Source organism: Anas acuta, chromosome 13, assembly GCF_963932015.1.
Source record: "Anas acuta chromosome 13, bAnaAcu1.1, whole genome shotgun sequence".
NCBI lineage: Eukaryota > Metazoa > Chordata > Aves > Anseriformes > Anatidae > Anas > Anas acuta.
The window spans coordinates 5,340,057-5,366,207 of record NC_088991.1 but is presented as its reverse complement, the minus strand read 5'-3'; the positions used below and the strand labels follow the sequence as shown (position 1 = coordinate 5,366,207).

Below are 26,151 nucleotides of genomic sequence, written 5' to 3'. Positions count from 1 at the left end.
TCCTCCGGCAGGGAGGACCCATCACACACACAGAATTCCTCCTCTCCACTACCCTCTCTCAAAACCAGCTTAACATTATGCCCATCAGCTCCACAATGAGCATTTTAGCTTACTAAGGGAAACAAAAAAAATACAAAAATGTGAGAAATAGTTAATTAAATTTAAATTTAATTCATTAAAAATGAGCTTTGAAGCAAAATTGTGTCAATTACCTCTAACTTCTCAGCAGGCTAAATGCAGGGATAATTGGTGCTGCAGCCGTACAGGCACAAACCTTCACAAAAACCTGTGATTAAAGGCCAGATCCTGCCCATCACAGCCCACGAGGGAGACCGGGGCAGGAATGCCCGCACAGACACAGAGGCAGGAATATTTGCCTTGTCTGAGCAGGCTGGCAGGAGCACACCAACAAGCCCACGTTTGCCAGGATGCTCCCAACAAGATCTCCTCATTGTGCTCCCAGTCGTGTGGTTGTGCTTTGAAAAAGCAAAAACCCACAAGAAGAAGGTGCTGCTGGAAAGAGCCACACAACCACAGAGGGTCCATGGCACCTTAGCCAAAGCTCACTGAGGGTGATTGAGGGGTACCTGGGGTTCGCTGGGAACAGGTTGCAAGGCCAGCTGGAAGGATTTTTGCTTTTTTTTCTTTTTTGCTTTACATCTGGTTTGGGTCCTGACGGCAAGGAAGCATCCTATGCTAGATGTTGGCCATGCCCACACAAAAAGTGCTTTCCAAGGAAATGAAGGAGACGAAAGGCACCACGACTCTTCAAAAGAAAACCAAAAGGTAACCACCAAGAGAAGAAATTTAAGATCCAGCCCAACATCCTCAAAACAAGACGATGACTTCGGTCCCGCCTTTGACCCGTCTTTGCAACCCCAGGACTAAAACCGAACTTCACATCTTGTTTTCCACTACAGAGGCCTCCAGTCTCACTGGGGTGCTTTTGGCTTTTTTGCTTTTGGCTTTTTGTGGGTGAAATCTGCCCTTAGAGGAAGCTGCACCTGCCTCCAGATCTCACAAGCTCCTTTTCCAGTTTCCTCCCAGTTCCACGCACGATGCCACATTTATCGTCAAGGCTCTTAGCACTAAAACAGCCCAGCTTCAAGGCTGCACAGTGGTGTACCCATCTGAGCTTTTGTTATCTTGCAGTCCCTCGGGGCTCATTAAGGTCTGAATTAGCCGACTGTCCATGGCCCTAATTAGTACTTCAACTCTCTGGGAAGCAGCCAAGGCTTTTCTTTTTTAACCATTGCTCCTCACCAGTGGCATCAGCTCCCTTCTGTGATTTGGAGCAGGCAGACTGCAACAGCCTTGAAACTAACTGAGACAGGCACGTATCCCCTTGCTGCTTTGCGCTACTTTTATCATTAACTTCAATGATTAACCCTGGGAAGCACACAGTGAGGATGCTTCACAGGACACTGTGGAAATGCAGCGTGGTTTTTGTTTTGCTGAAGAGCAGAGGGAGGTTAAGTGCAAACACCTGGTGCAGTGCTTTATGATGGGCAGGGGGAAAAAAACACAAGAAAGTTTGTGACTCAAGGGTACAGCCATACACAGGTCTTGGCCCTAGCAAATCTGGAGGAAGGAGTGTTTGATCTGTCACTTCTTGCAGGCTTGGGGGAAAAAAAGCAGCTCCGCTACCGTTGCTGGGGTTCGGCTGATCTGCACCCCTTGAGATACAGCTCCTATTGTTTGCTTTAAGGAGACATCCTGTACAACTTCTACCAAAGAACTTAAAGAAATCTGTGCCTGGAAAGAAGAATGAGGGCAACAACATACTCATGGTGCACTTCGGGATCCTCCAAAGCCAGCCCTGCACTGCCATTCCTGACATATCAATGGTTTTCAATGGGAATTTCTAGGCAAGCACGAGCTCAGTGACCTCTGCAGCACCTCACAGCTTGGGGACAGGAGCCCTGCAAATAAGATAAAGAGATACATGTGTGTGATCGGTGCACTCTGACAGCCTGAGGACACGCTGGTCTCCTCAGAGATTGAAGCACTAACGCCAAGTGCTGGTGAGTGCAGCACCAGGAGTGTTCGGGAGGTCTGGGGCACCCCTCAGATCCAGAGGGGCAGCACACACCAGTGAGATAGCTGGGCTTTTTTTTTTTTTTTTAATTTTATTTTAAGCCATAGAGCTCCAAATCTCTTATGGAGCTGCAGAGAACTATGCTTGTGCTTCTTGAGCAAAAGAGAGAGTCTGGCAGTACCACAGCACCTAGAAATAGCAGTGGCCATGCACGCTGTGCGCCTGCTCAGTGAAAAATCACCACCACAGCAGTATCTTCCCCCAAAACACAGCACACAGGTCAGGAGCTGAGCGACAGCATCCCCTGCACTGGCCCAAAGGCAGATGGAGACAGATGAGCAGCAGGGAAATTGGAACCACAGGACTTGCCAGCAACGCTTACTGCCACAGGCTGAGGACTGCGTCCCACCAGAGCTTGTCAGAAAGCAGCCAAGAACAGGCCCGGGCTGTGTCACATGTATTAATTTGGACACAAAGCCTCTCCATCACTGCTGCAGGCAGGGACCCGATACTGTGCTTGGCAGCCACCCAATGGCACAGATCAGCTTTGTTTGCCAAGGGAAACGATGTGCTCAGGTGCTCCAGGAGCAAAGCTACCTGCTTTACCAAGCCCTCAGTGACCATTGATGGAAGAAGCGGCTCCTCTGCTCACAAGCCCTCCCATTCCTGTGCTGTAACCAGAAGGTGATCAGTCTCATCGCTGCACAGCAGGGCAGCTGAGAGTCCATGCCTGTCCCTGCTATGGAGAAGGTCTTCACTGGCAGGCTGATAAGAAGTCAAAAGCATTCCACATATGCTCTGTAAGTTCAAGAAAAGCCCTGCTATAAAACCCCATTTCAGGAGAAATAAGGCTGGTTGGCCCAAATTTGCCCTTTTTTCCCCCCTTTCCTTGACACAGCTTTGTCACACCAGAGAGGCAGCACACTGAACCTGTGTGAAGCCTGGTGCTGCTCAGTTCAGGGACTGCAGAGTTTATGAAGTCCACCAAGAAGTCCTGGTAACTCTTCTCCTACACCAGGAACAAGTGTTAGGAGACCTGTACCTGCAGTCCTGCTTTCTACAGCAGCAGTGACAAGAACATCAGGATATGGTGCAGGACCAGAACATGGCTTCTCTTGGCTCAGATTCCAGGCTGAAGGAAGCCACATGAAGCAGGTGCAGAGCTTCTCCTGTCAATGCTCACACTGCAGCCAGCAGGTCATGATCTCTATGGATCTATTTTAAATACATATTTTTAAAGACACCTTCAGATTCAAAGCTGCTTTCTATATAGGACACATCCAAGGAGCCCTGGGTTACCCAAACAGAAAACAAGATCCTTTCTGGCACGTCCCATTTGCCTGGTAATCAATACAATATCTTGTTTTTTTCACTCATTTGCAGTGGCAGCTGAAGATGGGGGCATTATTAAGTCATGCAAGTTATGCCTGCAGCTCCCACCTTCCGTTCCCAAACTCCCTGTCCCTTACAGTAACTCAGGAACTGCTTTTTAGTGCAGGACTCCGCAGGGTCAGGCCATGCCCACAACCATCACTGCATTAGCAGAGTTCGGAAGGGATTTTTGGATGCGGCTTGTGAACGTGTACATGGTCACAGTCCCACATTACACATCCAGCTCTGATTATCAGGCGAGTCCAGGCTTTCTGCAATCAGGCCAGCTTATGGCTTTAGGCTTCCCACTTGAAATTAGGTTAAAAATAGCTGGCCTTTGTTTTACTGAAAGCCTGGGCAGTAGTGACCTTTTGTGCCTGCTGAGCATCTCCTGCAATGTGCCCGTTAACATTTAGAAGATGGTCTTGACTCCGATGAGCTGCTCACCCTGCTTTCGAGACCTCAGCTCTTCCAGCTGGCAAGAGCTTCTCCTCAGAAGCAGCCCTGGGCAGAGCACACCCAGCTCTGGCTGGCTTTGGCAGGATGAAGCCACGCAGCACAGCAGGGATACCCAGCACTTCCAGCCCACGCAGGGTCTGGGCACAGCACCCATGCTGCTGCCACCCAGCTCCCCTCGCTTTCTGCTCAGACTTGGCTTTCCATCTTCTCCTGCATCCTCGTAAATCCATCAGGGATAAGCCAAAGCTCACGCTGTCTCAAGAAAAAGTATTTCTGTGCTTCGTACTCAGCAGAGGTGGATTGTATGGCTGGGACAAGTACCCAAATGAAGAGCTATAGACACCCCCTTGTGTACCCAGCACAGAAAACCAAACAATTCCCTGATGGCAATCTTCACTTCTTTCATCTCTGATCTCCAAGGCAGAGAGCTGTCGTGCAGAAGATATTCTGTGTGTAAGTTAAAACCTGGCCAAAGGCCTAAACCCTCCACCAAAGGATCATTGCACATACCATATCACTACCTGCACATCATTTTGGGAAGCGTGAGACCCAGGAGGCTAGCTCATGGAAGCAGGCAGGGAAAGCTTACAGCTGAGATTCTGCAGGGAGCCACTGATGGAAGTGAGATGGAGAACTGCAATGCAAACCAGAACACGACAGCCCTATTTTTATCAGCTACATTCAGTGAAAGGCAAAATAGATAGGCACAGCACAGGGGGCAGATTAACACCAGCCAGAACAGTGCCTGTCGTTTGTTAAACACTTGCCCACAACAAGCATCGCCTCCAACTCAGCAGCGTTTGTGAAGTTAAATGAATGCAAGCCCACTTCTTCATGTCCTTCCACAGGAGGCTCCCCACCAGCCTGCACCCACCCAGAACAGCAGACAGAGACAGGCAGCATGTCCCAGAGCAACCCTATCGACTGGTCCTGCTTTGAACAGGCTGGGTAGGAGCTGACACCTCCCAGTTACAGAGGTGGTGAGGCTGCTGGAGACCAGGGGCTTGGCTGTTCCCAAGTGTTCTGCTTGCCCAGCCTTCAATACATTTCCTTTCAATAATACCACCATGAGTAATGGCATGGTGATAGCACCATGAAGCCCAGCATGTTGTGCTAGCCCACACGGTGTTTCAGATGAGCATCTTAAGACACGGTAAGCAAGTGATCCACTGCCACAAGGCTTTGATGGAGCCCACAAAGCCCACCTAGTCCCTCCAGCCCACCTGCAGCACCCCCACACACTGGTCTCAGCCACAGCACTGGGCTAGAAATAGAAGACTGCCTTCAGGAAAGGATCCCCGAGCATCGCAGTGGAAAGACAGGGCAGGCTTCTCACACTGAGCCCATGAAACAACACTTGCCACTGCAGTACTCCGGGATAAAGCAGGGAACTGGGAATGACTACAGAAGGATTGACTACAGAAGGCTGCAAGTGAACTAGATCTGCTGAAGATTGTTTGGTTTCACTGAGCCATCTTATTTGTTATCAAATGTTCTGTGGAGCAGTTAACACAATTTTTATGACAGGTTGAATCCAAATGATTCTGTATTTATAAACCGCTAAAAAAAGAAATAATCGTATCCTGTCCTTGAATGTGATCCTGACAACAGCAGCAGTGGAAATCTCAACAATTTAATGTAATTCTTTTCAAAGGAAGAGTCATTTCTGGAATAAGTGCAGAAATACTTCTGTGGAAGAAACTGGACACCAGTATTTACTGCCATGGGTGCAGAAGAATTTCCGCAGTTACTCACAGTGGATGTCAAACACCAGACAGCAAACAGCACGGACCACAGAAGTATTCCCAGCATCGCTCCTCTGAACATCTTCATCTTTTTCCCCTACTGTTAACTACTGAGAAGATTTTTAAAAGTGACAACATATCTGCTAGAGAAAATAATCAGAACATAAAACAAGCAAGAGACTCAATTGTAAAACCAGAAGACACTTCATTGTGCCGTGCAATCGCATTGTTTTCCGAGATCAGCAACAGCTGAGGAGATGCATATTAACAGGGCAAAGGTTAATGCACTACCAAGAATTTACTTACTTTTCTTTCAGCATAAAAGATAACTACAAATGGGGTTGAAAGGACATTTTTCTGTGGTCACCAATGCCTCAAGCCATAGAAGTGCCAATCTGTCTCCAATAGGCATTTAACAGAGCACAGCTGGAGGCAGAGCCATCAGCCCCAGCGAGGCCCAGGACTGTGCAGGGTGCTGCCAGGCTGCAGGTGAAGCCCTGCATGGGGCTGGCTTTACCCAGAGCATCCCCTCCTGCAGGGCCCTTGAGGAGATCCCAACCTCTCCCCCAAGCAAAGAGGGGGAAAACACACGTTTGCTGGCATCTGTGCCCCTCTTAAGGGAGCAGGGAAGGACAGAATCATGCAGCAGAGCACCTCAGGAGATGCAGGAGCTGCATCTCAGAGGGATTCACTTGCCACCTTCCAGATTTTCCCCTTGAAGGAACTGCTCAGTACAGGTCGGCCTGAGGTCTGGAAGACAGCAGGTGGCATGGTCACACCTGACAGCCACCTCCCTGCCCTCCCATGGGGAGGAAGGAAGCCTAACAAGAGGCTTTCCAGCCCCTGAGGACTGCTACAGGCAGGATGATATTCCTACCTGCATGGCTCATTGCAGGAAGGACGACAGGGCAGAAGGTAGGGAGCCCCAGTCCTCCCAGACCACCTCAAAAAGTTCCAGCACCTCCACAGCAGAGCAGCACTGCGCCATTTGTGCCGGAGTGCGGAACAATGATGACAAGAAAAGGGACACACAGAACCCAGAGTGACAGCTGGAAAGCCTTGGATCACTCATAACTACCGAGGAGCCCACATGGCAAAGGAGGAAAACTGGAAAGGGATTCAATTTCATGGTGCAGGTTGGCTCTCAGCTACCTGCCACAGGACTGATTCAATTGCTTTTCTTTTCCCTATGGAAGAGAGAAAAAACATCTTTTCTGAGCTATACTACAAGGCTGAATCTCACCTGAAGACTGGCCAAGGACAGCTTCTGAGGAAAGCTGCACTGACTTCTGAAAAACCAGAAGGACTGAGAGGTACACAGTCTGCCCAAGTGGTCACACAGAAGCTGGTAGGATTTATGGCAGCAAGCTGGACTTGGGGACAACTGAATGCCACGTTGCCATCTTCGTGCATGCCACCAGTGCACAAAGATATATACAAAGGCAATGCCTGCAAGGGGCAATCCCTGAGAGGTCCCTCAGCAGGCATCAGTCTGCACAGAGCCCTTCAGCTCACTTCCCTGCTAGCAAAGGCCTCACCCTCCTAGTTTTAAGCCAATATCGTGATTTTTGGAGAGGAGCAAGCAGCGAACATGGGTCTGGGAATGTTCAGGATGGACAGCACTGCATTAATAAACAAATGCTGTTAAAATCCTCAGTGTCCCGAGGCACATCAGGAACCTACCATTCTATTAAAGCAGCAATCACGATTTTCTTCATCCTTGGTTGTCCACTGTAACAGCTGTGTGATAACAAACCAGTCACTGAAACAGTGAATCTCCTGTAGCAAATATATTATGTAGGACTCTAAAGAGCTCCCCCACAAACAGCTTTTAACACATGCCCACTGAGAAATGCTAAGTTCAGTTTGCCCTGCAGTTCCCTAAGGACATGCACAAAAGAATTTCACTGTGCTCCTCACAAAACTCCTTTACACCTAATCCTTGTTGTTTCAGCTCCACATCTATTTGAAGCTTACAGTGGTTTGCCTTATCTTATTGCAAGATCTTCCTTTCCATGAGCATGTATCACCTACTGCCTTGGGAATTCTTGAACTCCCCAGGCTCTTTCTTTTCCAAAACAGGACACCAGGATTTTCAAGCTCAGACTAGCAAACAGATGAATTTTCCTTCCATTTTCACAAGAGTGACTGGTAAACAACCAGCCTGATGTCTTTTGGCCGGACTTGGAAGCGTTTCTTAATTCTGCCCCCCACAACTGCTCATATGTTACCTGGAAGAAACTCCTCTTCAAGGCTGGTCATTTTGCAGGAATAAAGCCTGTGTCCCCTCCTGCCCCTGCAGGAAATGGCGCTGAGCTGCTGTGTGAAGGGCAGCCACCACGCTGGGGGCAGCAAGGTTGCTTCTGATTCACAGTGGTTTAATTAGGAGCAGAAGCTGCTTGATACAAGAATGCAGAGTATCTCTTATAAGAACACCTAAGTGGTCTGTCAAGCAATCTGCTAATAAAGATTTTTTGTCCCTGGCTGCCTACATGCATTTATACACAGTCCATTCTGCAGTCTGTGATGTAGACAGAGGTATTATTATTTTTTTTAAACTATTGGCCATGTTTTTCTTGGGAAATGGTCCTATAACGTGGATTTACTTACACTGTACCCTAGAACCAAAGCAGGTCTTTCCATTTTTGTCATGCCCTCGCTCTCCCTCTTCCACCTTCAGAAACCCCCAGGAACAAAGCTCACTGAAGCCACGCTAACGGATGGCTCACCGGGCTCCTTGTGGACAGGACAGGCACTCAGCCTGTCCTTAAGGCCAGTTCTGCACATCTCCCTCCACTTCTTTCCAGAGGGGTAGCTATGGCTACCATTACATGGTAACAGTCAAGTCAGGTTACACCTGCAAGCTGTGATTCCCCTTCCTCCAAAATGTCACAGCTTTCTCAACAGCACCTCTCCTGCCTCTAGTGCAGAATGAAAGGCACAGCACAGAAGCTTCCCTCCTCCCTGCGGCTTCTGCTGTGAGCTACCAGACAAACAGCATCGGGTTCTGTGCCACTGCACCTTTTCCATCCTCACCTGCTCTTTTCTGAAGAGCTTTGAAGAGATGGACCGAGCACTGGATGTGTGTTTGAACTGAGCTGAAGCTCCTGGAAGCAGCAGTGAGGTTCAGGTCTCCTGTTGAGATCAGGAGCATCTGCAAGATCCCTGGCAGAACTCCAGTGTTTGTGCATTTAATAGCACGGCCCAGAGCTCAGCTCTGGCTATCAGGTTTCTTGATCTTGCACATCTTGGATTTAGAAGTCTCTTACACAGCAGGGCCAGCCAGGGAGCCACGACACCTAGCTCTCCTACTAATTCTTTAAACTTATCTATTAATATTCAAGTTTGTTCTTCTCTGAACTCATTTCCCCCTTTTACCAAAGGAGATTAAAGTTCTCAGCATGACCCTGGTCTGTTCTACGAGCTTCCAGCATAGAAGCTGGGCAAGGAGATGATCCAGACCAGTTCAATCTACTGATTACTGGGCAATTTTATTACATGCTCTGATGTTTGTTCCTATTTCCATATCTTTTTCTAGCAGGGAGTCAGGAAACTGCCTTGAAAGGAGTGAACAACCTAAAACCAGTAACAGCGGTAGCAGCCAGGCAGCTCTTCGAGCTGAAAACACCTTTGCAGGAACACACACACAGAGGTTTTCTGACAGCCACCAAACAGCCGTGACACATCTGAACAGATTTTGCTTAAATCCCTGACCTGGGCTACCAGAGGCAGCTACAGGGAAGCAGAAAGAGTTGACAAGAAGAGCCTACAAGCAGGGCAGGGACAGCACAGCACGGACTGGTAGCTAGTTCTGCAGGGAGCTAGGAAATGCCTCCCCTGGGAATTTCAGCACATCGCCTTAACATGCAGGTAGCCACGAGACAACCTGCTCAGAAGAATCTGGTAGAAGCCACATGAGCAAAACCACACCACAAACACCTAGAAGAGTCACCAAACCCTTGAGCGCAGGTACCCTACACCCCATATCATTTAGGGGGAGAGGGACAGCAACAGGCAGAGCCTCAGCCCACCAAGTACCCAGTGCCTTCCCCTTCAGCCACCTCCCAGGCACTCAGGTGGGTGTCCGCAGGGGGAACCCAGACCTTTGGGAAAGCACCAGCTGACAAGATGAGTTAAAAATTGATGCTTGCTCACAGCCACCTTGCAGAGCAAACAGCCAAAGGTCACAGAAGTCATTTCTGCAGAAATGAGATCATTCCACCAGCAGCCCAGCCCATAGCATCAGCCAGACACTGAGCCTAGAGCTGGCTGGATGAAACCCAGCACAGAGGAACCTGCGCCCTGCTGCTCACACACATCACTCCCCGAGCTGCCCCACTGCTCACCACCACCCTGCAGCCTCCCAGGATAAGGTCAGCACTCATCCAGAAGCAAAGAAAATGTCCAGAAGAAAAAACCTCAAGCCCTGCAAGCCTCACGCCAGCACCACCAGGCCACTCACCTCTTTTGGGATGGCTCCGCTGGGTTTCTGGACCTCTCACCCCCTACCAGGGAACAAACCTTTGCACTGCTTAACCAAACCCCCAGAGCACCCCCTCATTAACATTTATTGTGCACACCTGATTACAAACCATGGGGGCAACCTGGGGAGAGCCTTCAAAGAGCTCAGCTGCCAGCAGTTAAAAAGATTACTCACAATCTCCAAAACCTTCCTTCAGGTGTAGAACTCAAGGTAAAATCACCGAGTATCTTGTTTTTCACAGCTCAAAGGAGATTTTATTTTTCAAGGCAATGTAGAACTGCACCCTTGGTGCTCATTATTTGTTGAATTTTGAATCAAACGCTCAAGACTTCGATGTTCAGCATCTAAATTGGGTAACAGAAAGTGTATATTGACAGAAACCCCTGTGGAGACACACAGCAAGCGCGTGCAGCGCCTGACATTTTCAGTGCAGCGCTTGGTGATGGGAATGGATCCGGAATTCCACGTGGAGCCCTGAATAGCATCAGGAAACCTCCTGAGCAGTAATGTCTCCATTTCAAGTGATGCATCATTCGTTCCCTAATAGTTCATAGCAAGAAAAAGTGCTTTAAATGGCAGGGAGCAGCAGCACAGAGACACAGCAGTGCTGCTCTTCAGGAGCCCGTAGCAGGGAAATGATGTGCTGAGGGTTTAACTTGGGTTAATCACAATGTAAACAGAGATTTGTGCCCATCAGCCTGATCTGTGCTGAACTTACATGATAAATCACAGCAAATCTGCTAAGCAAAACTAGATTTAAGCCCAGACATAATATAAAGGTCCTGCATGCATTTCTATGTATTCAAAAATAGACAGCAGCGATTGAAATCTGTCTGCTCAAATGGATTTTCTGATAGGAAACATTTTTTTTTTTTTTTTTCAATAAAATGCTGTGTGAGATTTTGGTTTGGTTGTTTTGTTTTTGTTTTTTACTTTGGATAGGATTCGTTTCATGTAAATTTGGATATCTAAAAAGGAGGTACTCAATCTAGGCTGGTTACCTAAGCTTGCTCTCTACAGAGAGCAATGGCAAAAAGAAGTTCTAACTTGAGAGGCAATTTCTACCCACCCCTACTAAATGTTCCTTCAGATTTTTGTTTTCAGTGTTTTTAAAATGAGAACTCAGAAAATAGTACATCAAATATCTGCAAGAGCATCTCAAAATGGCGCTGAGGTCAATTCGTACTTGCCCATCTTCCTTTTAAATTTATTTCTGACCAGTGTTGAGAAAAGGAGCATATTAGCAGAAATTAGAGGACATTTCAAATTGGTTCTCAGAACCATACGTATTTGCACTCAGAGAGCAGAAATAGTAATGGGTGACCTAAGCCTCTGCTCAATATTGGCTACCGTAGCAGAAAATCTAAATATAGAACTGAGAAAGGGAAGACTGAGAATTGCTCATAAGATTTATCTGATGAATAACTGGTACCTCCCAGAAAAGAATGGCTGTATTTGAGAAATTTGCAAGATGTTCACAAAACAGTTGTAAGCAGAAATAAAGAGGCAAAGTCAAAGCAAATTATTCACTCCGTTCAGATTGCATTGTTTGAACCGATGCAAAAATGAAACCAAGTTGTAAGTAAATGCTAATTGTGTCCCATTTTCTAGCCTCACTTCCCATTTTGCTGAGAAATTAAATGTCAGAATGTCCCTGAATGTGCTCTCTGAGAAATGAAGCTCTCTTGAAGTCTTTTAAATTCCTAATCTTATTGTGCTTAAATGTTATTCCTTCAACTGAAAGAATAATTTAATAAAATACCATATATTTTAGGGTGGCACATCAAAAATGTCTATTTCACCAATCTCTTATCACATCAATTTTCTATTCCACTTTATCTTATTGGAACACTGAAGTTCATCCCACTAAGCCGCTTGTAACTGTTGTCAGAAATCAGTCCTAAAGTTTTTCAGCTTCTGGTTTACTTGATTTTGTTTCAATCAAATGACAGCATCTGAAACATTTCTCTCCTGAAAAAAATAATGAACGCAGAGAAAAAAGAAAAAAAAAAAAAAGCTATATATCATTTTCTGCCAGTGTCCTTGGATATCATCAAGAGGAATTTTAATATTTGGGGTGCACAACAAGAGCACTGCTGCCCAAATCAGGCACGTGCTGGGTTTATGTACGGGGAGTCACACTTACAAGCAACACCCTGACTTATTGAAGCGTGGGAAACTGTTACTCCTACATCAGTTTCATATCAACCTGGCTTCAAAGCCCCCAGGCTAGGTTGGTGTTTCCATGAACCCTGGCAATACACAGCGTCTACTTGTCCCTTGGTGCCAGTGGTGGCAGTAGTGGTCCCGTGGTTGATCTCCTTTCTATGTATTTATGCATTCCCCAATGAAATCACCATAAAAATTAAAATGCTCACCATAAACTGCCCACCTGGAATTTCTGGGAATATAATTTCTGTGCCATTCACTCAGTGCTACATGGTTTATGATCAAGCCTGACTTGAGTAATACTGAAAGTACTTTAAAAAAAAAAAGAAAAAAAAAGATAAAGTATAGAGAAAAAATGTTTTCCCTATTTATCTCATTTTTTACTTGTTTATTTAAGTCAGAAAATTAACTAAAGAAGGATGCCAGGGACGTGCCTCCAGCAATCCATTTTTGCACTGCAATTTTTCTTCCCCCCTCCTCTCCACAGGAGAGATCATTAACATGAAATGTGAGGGGACAGGCCATGCTCCCACATCACTCCCTCCAAGAGAGCGATTATTTCCAGCCTGATTTGTGTCCCGCGTGCTCCTCCCGAGCAGGGCTTGGGCTGCGAGCGGGACCAGATGGCTCAAGTAACCACGCAGCAGAGGAAGGTGCTGGGATTTATTCACCAGCTGCTGACGTCCGCCCCAGAGTGCAGTGTCCTGCTGGTGGGTGAGCACATTTTTACTTGGTGATCAGCAAACCTTAGCTCCCTATAGCATTTCCCATGCCAGGGTACTTCACGGAGGGGAAAACTGTGGCACAGAAGGCTTGAATTGTGCAGGGCTTCCGAGGGCCACGTCCTGCTGTCTGCATCTCTTTGGAGGCGACATGATGGACCATCAATTACTAACATCAGCAGGAGAAAGCAGGGCAGACGCTGAGGAGTAAAAGATGAGCTAAAAGCAGTTTCCTAATGATCTGTGTCCTCCACAGCACAGAATCTCCATGTAAAACTAATATGCAAGTACAGTGAAGTGATCAATTCTGCTGCTGCCTGGCAGCGCTACCGCCTGCAGCAAATTAATGGGGGCAATCTCGACCAGCGCGCGCAAGTGCATGGGAGTCACTTGCAATGAAAAGCACTCTGTCTAGAGCACTTGGCGTGACTAATTGAGTATGACTTATAATTACTTATTATTGCTATCTCACTCCGAGCTCCCACGTTATCGTCATCATGGAAAATTCGCACTGTGTTTCGATCAGAAGAGTATCAATAACAGATGTGACACCAAAGCATAAAGCTGCATTGAAGCCTCTACCTACGGACACTGTCAGTGGAAACAGAACCACGTCACAAATCCTGTGACCCTCAGGATCTGCATGGGATAAGGAGCCCGCTCTTCAGCTCATTTTCCCTGCTCTGCCCCTGGGAGGGGCGCAGTTTCAGGTGGTGGTGATGCTGCACGCCAGCGGGTCACCGCAGGCATGGGGTGAGTTAGGCCAGCCCCTAGAAGCAAAGCGCCAAAGAGCGGTCCCAAAACAGGAGAAGGCTGTGATGACCTTTCCGTTCCTATTTAAGAGCTTGTGAACTGCAGGGCAGGAGGGTGAAAGGCCACAGGAAACTTGGCCCTTCAGAGCTAAGCGCTACCCACCCACACCCCTGCCCAGTTATCTTTGTATTTACCCTTCCCTGGGAGTGCCAAATGCCCCACGGCGTCAGCAAAGTCTGCGGCCCGCCGTCTGCGTGCAGCACTCCCCTTCCCGCCCTGCCCTTGCTTCCCTCCGGTTTCTCTGTAGTTCGCCTGTAAAATATTTCATGGGTTTTTCGGGTGAGTCTCCACCCCGTCCCCGTTTCCTTCAGAGCCGCGACGGAGCCATCCTCGCGGCCCTTGGAAGGAAACTGGCAGCTTCACAATGAAACTTTATCAGACCCGGACACGTCAATGATTTGTCAGAAAATGTGACCTGATGTCAGCTCCCAGCCCACGCTGCTGGAGGCCTTGCTGCCTCGCGCTCCTTCTCTTAGGCCATCCCGAGGCAATCTGGGGTCGGTCAGCCACCCCAAAAGGGCACTTTCCCTAAAAAAACAAAGAAATGAGTGTAAGACACAAGACAAACAAAGCAAAACCGTGTACACGTGGGCATGTACAGCAACGTGCATGTGCAGGAACACACCCTTGCCTAGTGACATTCTCCAGCAGTGAACAAACGACAAATTTGGTTGGGAAAAAACCCACAGATGAGCCTAGTTTGAGATTTCCCTCATCTGAGCTGACCCTCCACACAGGTTCAGGTTCCTTCTCATGACACTGCCATTTATCACCATCGCTGATGGCAGCTGCTTCCCCAGCTGTGAAATGAAATCCACAGCCCATAAGCATGCAGCTCACTTGGACAAGACTGTCCTGGAAATTTCTTCCCCTTGGGGGACAGGAACGCACTAGTTAATGGTAGCGCCGTGATGGAAATTGCTCAGCAAATGGGAACAGTTCTCATCACTTTAATAACCCAGCACTTACCAGCAGCACAGGTATAGATATATTTTTAAAGTACAGTTTTATCATGATGGCACCAGTATCAGATTGTGTTTTTCCTGAGGCTAGGAAGTACAGAAAGGAAGATATTGGCTTTCCTCAACTAACTCTCATCTGCCTTAGAAATTATGATTTTCCTTTATTAGCTGGCTTTATTAGTTAATCCAAGTAAAATAATACATCCCTGGCCCTGCTAATAACTTGGATGCTGGCTGTGCCCCCACCTTCCTCTCCTCTCTCCACAGATGAGGAGAATATTTCCTGCTCACCAAGCTCCTCGGCTCCTCCTTCTTCCCCTGCTCCTCTTCCTGGACCTCCCTCCCCAGCGCCCCATTTTTGAACCAGGAAGCTTTTCTTATTTGCTTTAAAAAGGAGGGAAGAAGCATTTAAAAACCAAACAAAGCAAATACAACCCAACCAGACGGGTCTTTTGTCGGAACAGGGGGTGCCATGGTGCCGGCCGCATCCTGCTTCGCTCTGCGCATTGCTGTGCATGGTTCCCGAGCGTTGCGGGCTGCTTGGCTGTGTTACTTGCCATCATTTTGACAATTTTGTGTGAGTTTGACATTTCAGGGCTTCTTCAGACGCATGTGTCAAGAGGGAAATGCAACATTTTGGGCTCTGTCTTATCCCCCAGGATTTCCACCTCCCCTGAAGCGATGACTGTTTTGCATTCAGTCCCTTGATACCTGGGACCCCGAACCGTCTGACAAGCCCTGCTTGACTCCTGAAATCTGCTTGCTTTTGACATGAAAATCACCAACGGTTTAAAAGCAACGCTGTTCCTCAAGAAGGAAAGGCAAAGTGTCCTCTGTCACTGTCGGTGTGACTGGTAATGGGAAAAGAAATGCAACCAGCCTGTTCCCTGACACACATTGAGCTAATATCAGTGTCCATATTGCCATGTGAAGGTACAAACTCTTTTTGATGCTGGTGCAATAGTTCTAAATAAACATCATTACTGCACTCGAATAATTGCAATCTCCCTTGTTAGGTCTGGCACAAAATAAAGCTACAGAACAGTGGAGGGGAAACTGAGGCTGAGCTCAGAGAGAAATGCTTCCATGGCCAGCTGCTGCCCGGGTGGGCTCGTGGGCCACTGTGGCAGGCACACTGCAGTAACCTGTCACACTCGAAGAAGTACCTGTCTTGTCCTTCAACCTGCCAGCAGAGAATTTGCAGGCCCACCAGGGGTTATTTCTCAGAGGGTCGGAGCCGTTGCCACCCAGATTCTTGATGTTTTATCCATTGGAGGGGTGGAAGCCAACGCTGGATCTTGCATCTGCTCTGCTAATGCCCAGGCACTTTTTTTTCTTTTTTTTTTTCTACTGGCAATCTTGTGAAAATCAATTTCTGTCTAAACAGATCATTCCTACAGTTGCTATCAGCTCCTGCCACAGTTCAGGACAATGAGACAGTGTTCACCTCGCTGGAGGCGACGTTGCTTTCTGCTGGTCATGCAGGCACTTCTGGCCCCTGCACACCTCAAGGTCCCTGTTCAAGTACGAATGTTCCCGTTTCTGTAAATAACTCCTTGCTCCCTCATCAGTTGGGCTCCAGGGACTCCCACACCCCCGATTGCTGCAGCCAACTGAGAAATGTCTGCAGACACAGTTGCCAGATTGTCCAGGATTGCTGCAATGGTTCCCAGCAAAATCCTAATTTTTATATGGCATTTAAAAATACAATTATTTATAAACAACACACATTTAAAAAAAAATATTTGTTCCACAATAGTTGTTGATGAATCAACATTTCCCATCCTTCCCCTTCCAGTAAGTGTCTTATCTAAGAACATGCTGCCCTTCCTGCTGGAAATCCTGCTGTGTCTTCGGAGACCTTGTCTTCTCCTTTCCTCTCCAAGGAACCACCAAGAAGGGAAGAGAAACTAGAATGATTTCACAAGCTCTAGTGCTTCCCGTGATGCGTTCCCCAAATCCAGGCTGGGCGGAGAATGGATTGAGAGCAGCCCTGTTGAGATGCCCTCAGGGTGTTGGTGGGTGAGAACATGACACGAGGCAGCAACGTATGCCTGCAGCCCACACTGGTGGTTCTGCTCCTCTTCAGACTGAGAGTGCTGTAGCTGCCAGAGGACTCTCCTCGAGGGCCTGCATGGCACACTGCATACCTCAGTCAAAAAAAAAACACTTCGTGCTGATGGCAGTAGCACTGAGATGGTCCCACAGGAATCACCAGATGGAGAAACTTTCCTTCACAAGTTTTTGATCATTAAATGTGATACAGGCACAACTGGAAGTAAATACGGGCAGATTTCAAGCTGAAGGTGAAGGTCTTTGGAGGAACAGTTGCGGAGCTGTTTTTAGGAAGCAACTTTTCCACTCAGGAAACCCTCAGGTACTCGGTGCAGCTGAAAACAGGGAGCTGCAAAGAGCAACAGCATCACCGTTTGCATGGGGCTGCATCACCTTTGAGTGGCATAAATACACATCATTCTTCTGGTAATTCCGAGGTGGTGTTGCACAATCATGCCTTTGGTTTTCTCTCTTTAAGCTCCATGAGACACTTTGTTCAGACTTCATTGAAATGCTATTCAGTTTCATTTGACCTACTGTCACTGCACTGTCACATAAATTGGGAAGAAATCCGTCATACTTAAAATGCTTCAGAACAGCTTCTCCTTTCTAAGCCTGCAACTCCTCTGCAAGGTGATAAAACAACACATTTGAGCTGAAATCCATGATAATTTTCTTTCAGGGTGATTTGATGTAGATGGCCTGGCATGCAACATTTCAAGCTTGTATATTCTTTGAGCTGTCACCTAGGCTTTTTTCTACAACTCTGATGGCTGGAAACTTCATTTTACTGTGAAATGAAACCTGAGACTCTCACGGAACCTCGTCTTCGCAGGAACGGTACCAGAAAAACACAAATTATCACGAGGATCGACATGAAAGAGATTGTTGAGAGCAACATATGTCCCCATGAATTTCACATCCAGGGTTTCATTAGCAATGAAAGCAAACAGAAATGGAGAGAAGAAATCTTTACTACACGTTAGCTAGCCAGGTCTATTCGGTGGTGCTCTGCAGTCTCCCAGAAGTATGTGATATAAAATACCTTGCAGTTTGGCTTCTTGCTCCAGCTCTGCACCACAGACACATGGTGGGGGGTGCAGCAGCAGCAGGAGCAGGGATGGTCTTGAAGGCCCTGACACCTTGTACGTTTGCTTCACCCATAGCTGAACGCACATGGGATAGTCCCAATCTCTCCTACGAGCTGCATCTAAGTCAACCCCCCAGTTTGTTGTAGAGACAGAGCGCTTGGATTTGGGCTGCTGATCTTCTTGGGCTCTCTTTAATTATCGCCTTCTGGCTGGCAGCCTCACTGCCAATGATCACAGAGGAAGTCATTTTCACTGGAAGAGGAAATCCATTCTGTGGTAAGTACAGAGGCAACAGAGCCAAAAGTTTTAGGTACTCTTCCAAATTGCATTATACAGACATTTCTTTTTTGCAGGGCAATTCATTTAACCTCTCTACCTGTTTGCCCTCATCTCTAAAACGAGGAAGGCAGAACTGACCCAGTTCTTATTTCAAATGTCAAACGGTTTCAAAGCATTTTGAAGTCATTAAATAAAAGGCATCGCAAAGGGACAATGCGATGTTCCTGCCACACGGCTATGTAACACATAACAAGAGGTAAAATACGAAATCAAGGGAAAGCTCAAATCCCTCCTGAAGCTTATAAAGGTGAGCGCTCTGCCTTCAGGTTCAGACACAAGAACTGTCTTGAACACACTACATGGATTTAGGATAAAGAAACAATTGAGCTGACAAAAAAGCAGTTGCCTGTTTCTTTGCTTGAAGAAGTTTTAACAGTCTGATAAAAAGCTTTTGCCTCAGTGATAAACACGTACATGTACGCTGGGACACACGTAGCTTTGGTTCCCTTTATGAAGAATATGTCGAGTGAAGATCTGACTTGGGCCCTTCCACTTTTCTTTTTCCTTCTCCTGTTACAACTGAGACTATTTCATCATAAAGCCTTTAATACTTCAGGAGGGAAGGGGGGTGATAAAACGGCAGTCTTGAGGAGCAGAGGATGTAACTCAGCTTTTGGACATCAGAGCAGAGCTCACTTGCATTTCCTTCACAGGGCAGCTCCAGCATGCAGAACCACTGCCGTGCTGGGAAAAGGGGCACGTAATGCTTAACCTGCAGGGTACGCCCCATCTGCCTCCAGTTATCTCAGTGAGGCATTGCTGTTGCTGATAGAAAATAATTTAGGAATGTGTGAGTGTTGCTAGGGTCAGGGTGTGGGTGCGATTCCGGATCGCTGCCTTGTGTGCGTGACACACTCTCAGCTGAGCTGGTAGGGATTTGTAACTGGAGGAGCTGAGAGAAGCAATCCCAAAAGCCAGATTTTAACCTGAGAATGAAATGAAACCTTGTCTGTTCAAACGAAGATCCTAAAATTAAGGATCAGAGGCCGCACACGCATTTACTGTCAGGCCCCGGAAAGAAATGTGATGTGCAGAGACTTGCTGAAGCTGTTCTGGAAGCATTTCACAGGGGAAAAAAGCCAGTCCTACAATACGGGGTTTGTTACTGTAGACCCCAGTGGGGATTTTGCTGTCATTGCACAGTAGAACTACAATTCTGGCCCCTCAGAGCCCAACACTCCACGCATGGACAGGAATCAGTGTGGAGAGGAATGCCAACCTGAGGAAAGTTTGCAGGATTTTTTTTTCTTGTTGACTCTTTAAATACGCCTAATATACAAACTGGCCAACCCCAGCACCACACCTAGCACCTGGCACCAACCCGCTTGGCAAACTGGGCCACTGACCTGGTTCAGTTCCTGCCACAGCACGACGGGCTGGGTCAGCTCCCAAGGAGGCTCCCTCCTCTCCCACTTCCCCTCGCCCATCCTCATCTACCAGACAATGCCCTGGGCAATAAAACTTGTTTCATTCCCTCTTTTCTTTAGGGGAAAGGAAGACAAGACAATAACGTCTGTCTATCCAAGATCAAAAGCTTTTCCTGTGTATCCCTGCATTTATTTAGCTCACACGAGGCGGTCCTGATGGAGGTTTGTTTTCCTCCAGGATGTTCTGCCTGCCACCAGGGACTCCTGCCGGCTGTGGATCACGCAGTGTGGGTGCTCTGGAAGCTGAGCTGCAGTCCCTTGGTTCAAGCCAGGGGAGTTGCTGTATCCGCTGCTGAAAGGATGTGGCATGTATTTGTAACAGCTCGGTGCAACAGTCATCCCCACCCTGTTCCCATCAGTAAACATGGAAAACAGGCCAGTTTACCAAAGAGGGCCTGCCAAAAACTAACCACACAGATAAATATCCCTAAAATTCTTGTTTCACGGGAATTTTACCACCGAGGGTGAAGGACGTAGGCTTTACATCTCTGTTACCAGTCCTCGCTCGCCGCCCTGGGACAGGACAGGGCTGTGTGGGAGAACAGCTCGGGGTGAGGGTACTGGCAAGTAAGGGACCCCGCGTCAGGCTGCAGCCAAGTAGGGGAGTTCCCTGGAACAATTTTAACTTATGTTCAAGATCATTTTAATGGACAATGCTCTGGGGCTGAAAAAGCCCAAATGATTATTAAATTGTTGAGACAAAGTGAGCCAAGAATCTCAGATTACATTCCTGGGAGCTGGGCATCCTTTCGGCAGCTGGAAATTTGGCTTCTTCCAGTTGGAGTCAAAGCCCAATATTTATTTAAAGCTAGGCTTTATAGTGCTCTTTACTGTGTTTACAATATTTTCTTTCGGTCTCAGGGATGCTGCCAACTCATTTTAGCCAAACATGGCTCCTGAAATCTAAAATTATTCCCTCGTCACACTCAGCCCATTTCTGGGGGACTGAATTAGGAACATAGCGACTGATTTATACATCTCAGAGCTGGCCAGCTATCCAGCAAGGTTGATAGGCTGCTCCATCCCACGAACACTAAGAATCGTCTATGCCGAAGCCAAAATTAGGACGGAGCCCTACCCAGGAAACAGAAATAGCTTCATTACCCCAAGGGGAGCTGCAGCCTGAGGCTGGCTGAGACACACAGGACGCCCACCCATGGCTGGGAACCAGAGCCTGTCCTGTTAACCTCACCCCATGGGGGAACGGCAGGAGGCTCAGCGCGAGGCACACGTCCTGCGGTGCTGCCAAGGAGCGGGGTTATTCCTGCTCTGCCCACGCTGCCTGAGCAGCCTTCGAACAGCCTGGTACATCTGACTCACCAGTAACTCCAGGAGCAGACTGACTGGTCATGGCCAAGGAAGGGGATGGCGATCATGTTTTTCTTTGCTGGCTACTGGGGAAAAGAGCAGAAGACATTAGCTGAGAGGAGAAGGTGGATGGACAACAGAAAACAGATCCCAATGTGCGGCAGAAGAGCAGCGGGTTCATAATATAGAAACAGATAGAAATGCTAAATAGATAGAGCACTGGGGTATGGTCTCAAGAGATGTGCCATAGTTTTGCAGGACCAATGAAGGTAGAGCAGTAAAGGTCCTTCTGTCCACCGATAGTAACAGACCCTGCATGGGGCAAACTTTGAGGCACTCTTGCATCTTGAAAAAAAAAAAAAAATCTCCCATCTGGCACATACACTGAAGTCCAAGAGCTTGGACTTTAAGGGAAATGCAGCAGTTGAGAGCCACTAACCCTGAGCTGCAGCTCTCGCGCTTGTAATACAAATGCTTCTACCCTGTCCTTACCCTCACCCTGCTACACACACCACTGCTTCTGTCACTCAATGCATTTTTGTCCAGCTCCTGCTAAAGCTGCAGGTAGCCAGGGCAAAGCGAGAAGTTCAAGTTGCAACCACCTGTCATCACGGTGCCAAGGAAAGAAGCACCTTTATGCACCGCTCATCTGCAGAGCTCATTACCACAAAATGTCACCAAAGTCAAGAGCTGCGCAGCACGGAATGCACAAGGGGAGGACCCACAGGTGCACAGAACTGTGTAAAAACGTGTCGTGATAAGGAAACGTGCTGTAAGGTGTCCACAAACAGCATTTGGCTCAGGAAGAAAATTGGCTCGGAGAGCAGAGCCCATTAAGGGCAGATGGCTCCACAATTTTTACTTAATGGAGTTGTCCTCCTCCTCCAAGGTACTGCTATGATACGCCAACAGAGGCAAGATACTCGATTTCATTTTGATCTCAGCCATTACAGAAATGCCTTTGTTTCTGTATCTCAACAATGGCTGTGTGTGTCGTTTGAAGAATATTTATTTTATTTATTTCCCATCTCTTCCTCCCTGTTCTCCATTTTATGGATCTATTGGCGCAAGAGTTGGATGCTTCAGCAAATGAGGTTAACCTCTGGCCATAAATTACTGCTCCCTCAGGAAGGACTGGTAATAAAAAAAGGAAACTGCCACAACTACTGCGGAGAACAGCAAAGGCCGACAGACCAAGGGCTGCGCAAATTACAAAGCCACCAGCCACTGGAACCCACACCAGAACTACCTGTGTAAATAATAAAGTGTGACATAAACACACAGAACTGCAATCAGTTTGGCCAGAACAATCACGCACATGCCAAGAAAAAGGAGCAATTTTCCCACTTTCCCTGCAGTTTGCCATAGAGTGGGTCTCGGGGCCTCCGTCACATCAGAGAGAACACGTGGCAATCAACTGCTCTCAGATTTGCCTGAAAAGAGAAAAGATCAAATCACCTCTAGGACTGCTTTTATCTACCATATCATGCTAGAATAGCGAGAGAGCCCTTGGGAACAGTGGTCTGCCCAGGATAAATCAGAGTGAATGCATGGTGCATTGAGAGATGCCCAACGTGATGTCCATACCAAGATTGTGGGCTCAACCCACTCCATGGCTAGGACTTACCTGGGTGAGTTTACAAGCCCATCTTGTGATTGTTCAAAGGCATGAGGAAGAGATAATAACTAATTAATTATTAATTCCCCTCTGAGGCATCTCAAATTGACCTTCTGAGCATGGAGGGACCAAAAACTTAGTGCCATGTGGGGGAAAGTTACATGAGTCAGCTTTAAGAAGGGAAAGCAAAGAGAATTAAATTTTGCAGGGCTGTGGCTAAGGGAGATGTGGTTTCTGAATGAGGGTTTTATGGTCTTCATGTGGGGTTGCATGTGCAGGTGGCTTCTTACACCATCATGGAGAGAACCCAGAATGAAGCATGAGTGTGGGTGAAAACCAAACCTGAACTAAGCATGGAAATAAACAGACCCAGACACTTGGGAAATTTGCCTCAGAAAGACTTCCTACATCTCCCAGGTAAGAGGGCTTTCTGCTTTGCATCTCTTCTTTCTGGGAAGATGGAAAACTCTGCACTTCTCCTGGAGTATCTTACGGGTTTATGGGGGCCAAACCTATCCCCATCTCAACAGCTCACATTTCTACAGAACTGGCCTGCTCCATCACACCTCAGGGCTTTTTGCTCTGTAGGTGCAGAGGGAGTTACTGCTTCTTTGTTTTTAGCATCAATTTAGAGACTGACCTCAACTGGAAAAGGTTAAAAAAACAAGTGATATGGAACAGGTTCAATGCTACGACTGGTTAAGCAAACAGGAACTTTCCAGCCTGAAAAATGGGCAACTAAAGGAGGGGATAATGTAGGTCTATAGAAACATCAGGTGGCACAAGGAGGGTGAAGAAGCACCAGGAATGGAACTGCAAAACTTGGGGAGCGGTAAATGAAACTATCAGGTGGCATGCTGAAAAGACACCAAAGGAGATGTTTCTGCATGCAACCTGCGGACAGGCTATAGGAAATTTTGCCATGGATCTTAAAAGCATACAGGCCCTCAAGAGGAGGTTGGTTAAGGTCATAGAAGAGAAAGCCACCAAGAGTTATTAAGCAAAATGACACCTCTCGCTCAGCGTGTGCCCAGACAGCTGGAGGCTGGGAAACTAATCCTGGCAAAGACTATTTCCTTGCTGCCTTCTTAAATGCCTCCAATTTTAGTCACTGTCAAAGACAGGCTGATGGAGGAGATGAATCTTTGATAGGATGGACTATGGCTGCTCTTACATTCTTAAATGCTTTTGTGCTAGATGGGGAACGTTGCAGGAAGCTGCTGCTCCCTCACCTCTTCCTTTCCCAACTGTGTTGTGTTTTTTTTATGAGCATCCTTTAGATACACACTGCCCCACTGCAAGCATCTGCAGGCAAGCATCCCATGGGTTGTAAGCCTGCCTCTCTTCCCCCTTTTGTGCAAAAGCAGAAGGAATTTTGGAGGCCAAAGAGAAGCTTTGCTGCCTGTCTGCTCAGAACTGCATAGGCTTTGGTGTGCTATGGTGTGTGGACTGGCTGCTGAAGGTACACAGGGAGCTGGCTGCTGCCGTGCTTGTTGGCTCTCCTCCTGATTTCCAGCTGCTAAACTACATTAAAAGAAGCTAGGACTGTAACTGAATAACATGACTTTTCTGTGTACTGAACTAATGGAGCTGCCAGAAGTATGCATCCCATGGAAAAGAGGAAGCCAAGATATTCATTCTGGGAAATAAAGTGTTCAGTGGATACTCACTATTAAAATTTGATCCATGTTTTATCTCCTTTTCTAGACCGTTTTTCCTATCACGCTTTTTTTTTTTTTGAGAGAGAGAGGTTGGAGGATTGACATCAACATTGCTAGAAGATTGAAGCAGTAAATAATTCTTTATCGCCATACCATTGCAAACCACTGTGAAATCTCTATTGCTGTCCAGGCCACCACTTGTAATAAGCTACTGCCAAAGAGGATGGCAAAAAAACAAGTATTAGCAGCTGACCTTGGAACATTTTGCTTGTCATTCAGGGGCACAGCTTCCTTGACTCAAAGAAGAGGACAAAGAACAGTCAAATCATACAGAATTGAGTTAATATCAGAGCTGAATGAATGTCATGACATTACTTGTCAAAGGGACATCCAAACTTCAGCTTGAGTGTCTGGGGCTAGGAGAAGGGATTTGAGAGATGCTATTACTCACTCATCAAGCTGAACGTAGCATCATTTTGATGTTCGTGGGACTAAAAGAAAACCTCTTCCAGAATGATATATGCTTTAACACAGGCTAATAATTTCAGTATACAATTCTTGACCGTGCTCCAACAATCTATGTAGACAACTCATTTGTTATTCAATTATATGGCTTGGAAAGACAGCTGGAGTGTATCAGCATAGCTCCACTGGTTCTGCCAATATACACTAACAGAAGACGCAGCTTATATATTTTTAAACAATTTCTGTAAATCAGTGTTAGATTCCTCCAGAACCTTGGTGGTTTCCTGCCTATTAAATTTTAACAGAGTGCATAAAATTGTCAGAAAGTACCCTCTGAAACTCTGTTACATCTCTGTATCAGCTTCCATCTGCCAGCCTCCGATACCTTTATGCATTTTAATACTCCCTTACTGCTGAAAGCGATGGGTTTTCTGAGACCACTGCAATGCACCTATAATAGAGTAACAAAAAGCCACTGTGAGAGCATAATGGAACCAACGTAGCTGGGGAATAGAAAGATGTACTGACTCCTACCCCCACGGGTACACCTGCAGTACAATCACATCTCCCTGAAAAGGAGACTTTGTGATTTTCAAGTCCTGCACCTTGCCTCTTTCCACATAAATTGTCATCACTACTTCATCAGGGGAGGTGGGAGTGACATTATTGCCCAAAGAAGTACGTTCCCTCCAGTTTGCCCCCGGGTCAAACCTGACACTCCCTGGAGTATCCCTGTCGCAATAGATGTCAGACACCGAGCAATGCAGTGATGAAACCCACGGAGCACAGAGAGCAGTACACAGCTGGGGACAGCACGTAGCTGGGCAGGGACATTGTGCAAAAGCAGCTGATGGAAGGCAAGATGGGATGGCTAAATGGGAGTCAGGAGAGCTGAGGGAAGATTTGATTATATATGATGGGGCCATGGGGAGCTCGGGGAGAAAAAGGAACTAGAAAGTGTGGTCTTGCCTTTGGGTGATGTGAAAGCAAGTCCAATCTTTCTAGTTATTTGCTGCCAGTGCTGGTGCTCATGCTCACTGGCTCCAGCATGCAGCATGTGGCAGGTGGAAATGTGAAGTTTGACTGTGAATCCTGCAGAAAAAAACTGAAAGAAGAAATGCTTCCCTTGCTGCTCTGGGATAATGCCGGAAAGGAAGAGGCAACGCCCCCACCAACCCATGGTGCTGGCAGGATACCTCACAGGCTCATTTCCCAAAGCTGCCTCTTCCTTCAAAAGGAGTTGCTGGTTGAATCCTTCTGGGGACTAAAGATGTCACCAGTTAAATCCCAATTCCACCTGTGCAGTGTCAGTTTATGGACTGGGAATAAGTCAGTGAAATTTGCTCCCTTAAAAGGCATTTATGGTCCTGTAGGAATGTTATATGAGAGCGTAACAGCATGGAGTAAGGGTGACACACTGTGTGG

At 47.1% G+C, this 26,151-nt stretch overlaps 1 long non-coding RNA gene across 4 annotated transcripts; it reads right to left on the bottom strand.

Moving 5' to 3' along the window:
- Positions 1–285: 285 nt before the first annotated feature.
- On the bottom strand, positions 286–10,403 carry LOC137863473 (uncharacterized). 4 transcript variants are annotated; one of them, XR_011100907.1, is made up of 4 exons: positions 10,076–10,403; positions 5,624–5,756; positions 4,379–4,502; positions 286–4,296 (listed from the first exon to the last, which is right to left on the bottom strand). It is a non-coding gene; the product is annotated as an uncharacterized lncRNA (long non-coding RNA). The 4 variants fall into 4 exon arrangements; XR_011100908.1 differs by having other exon boundaries at positions 5,624–5,753; XR_011100909.1 differs by having other exon boundaries at positions 5,624–5,723.
- Between the last annotated feature and the right edge of the window lie 15,748 nt (positions 10,404–26,151).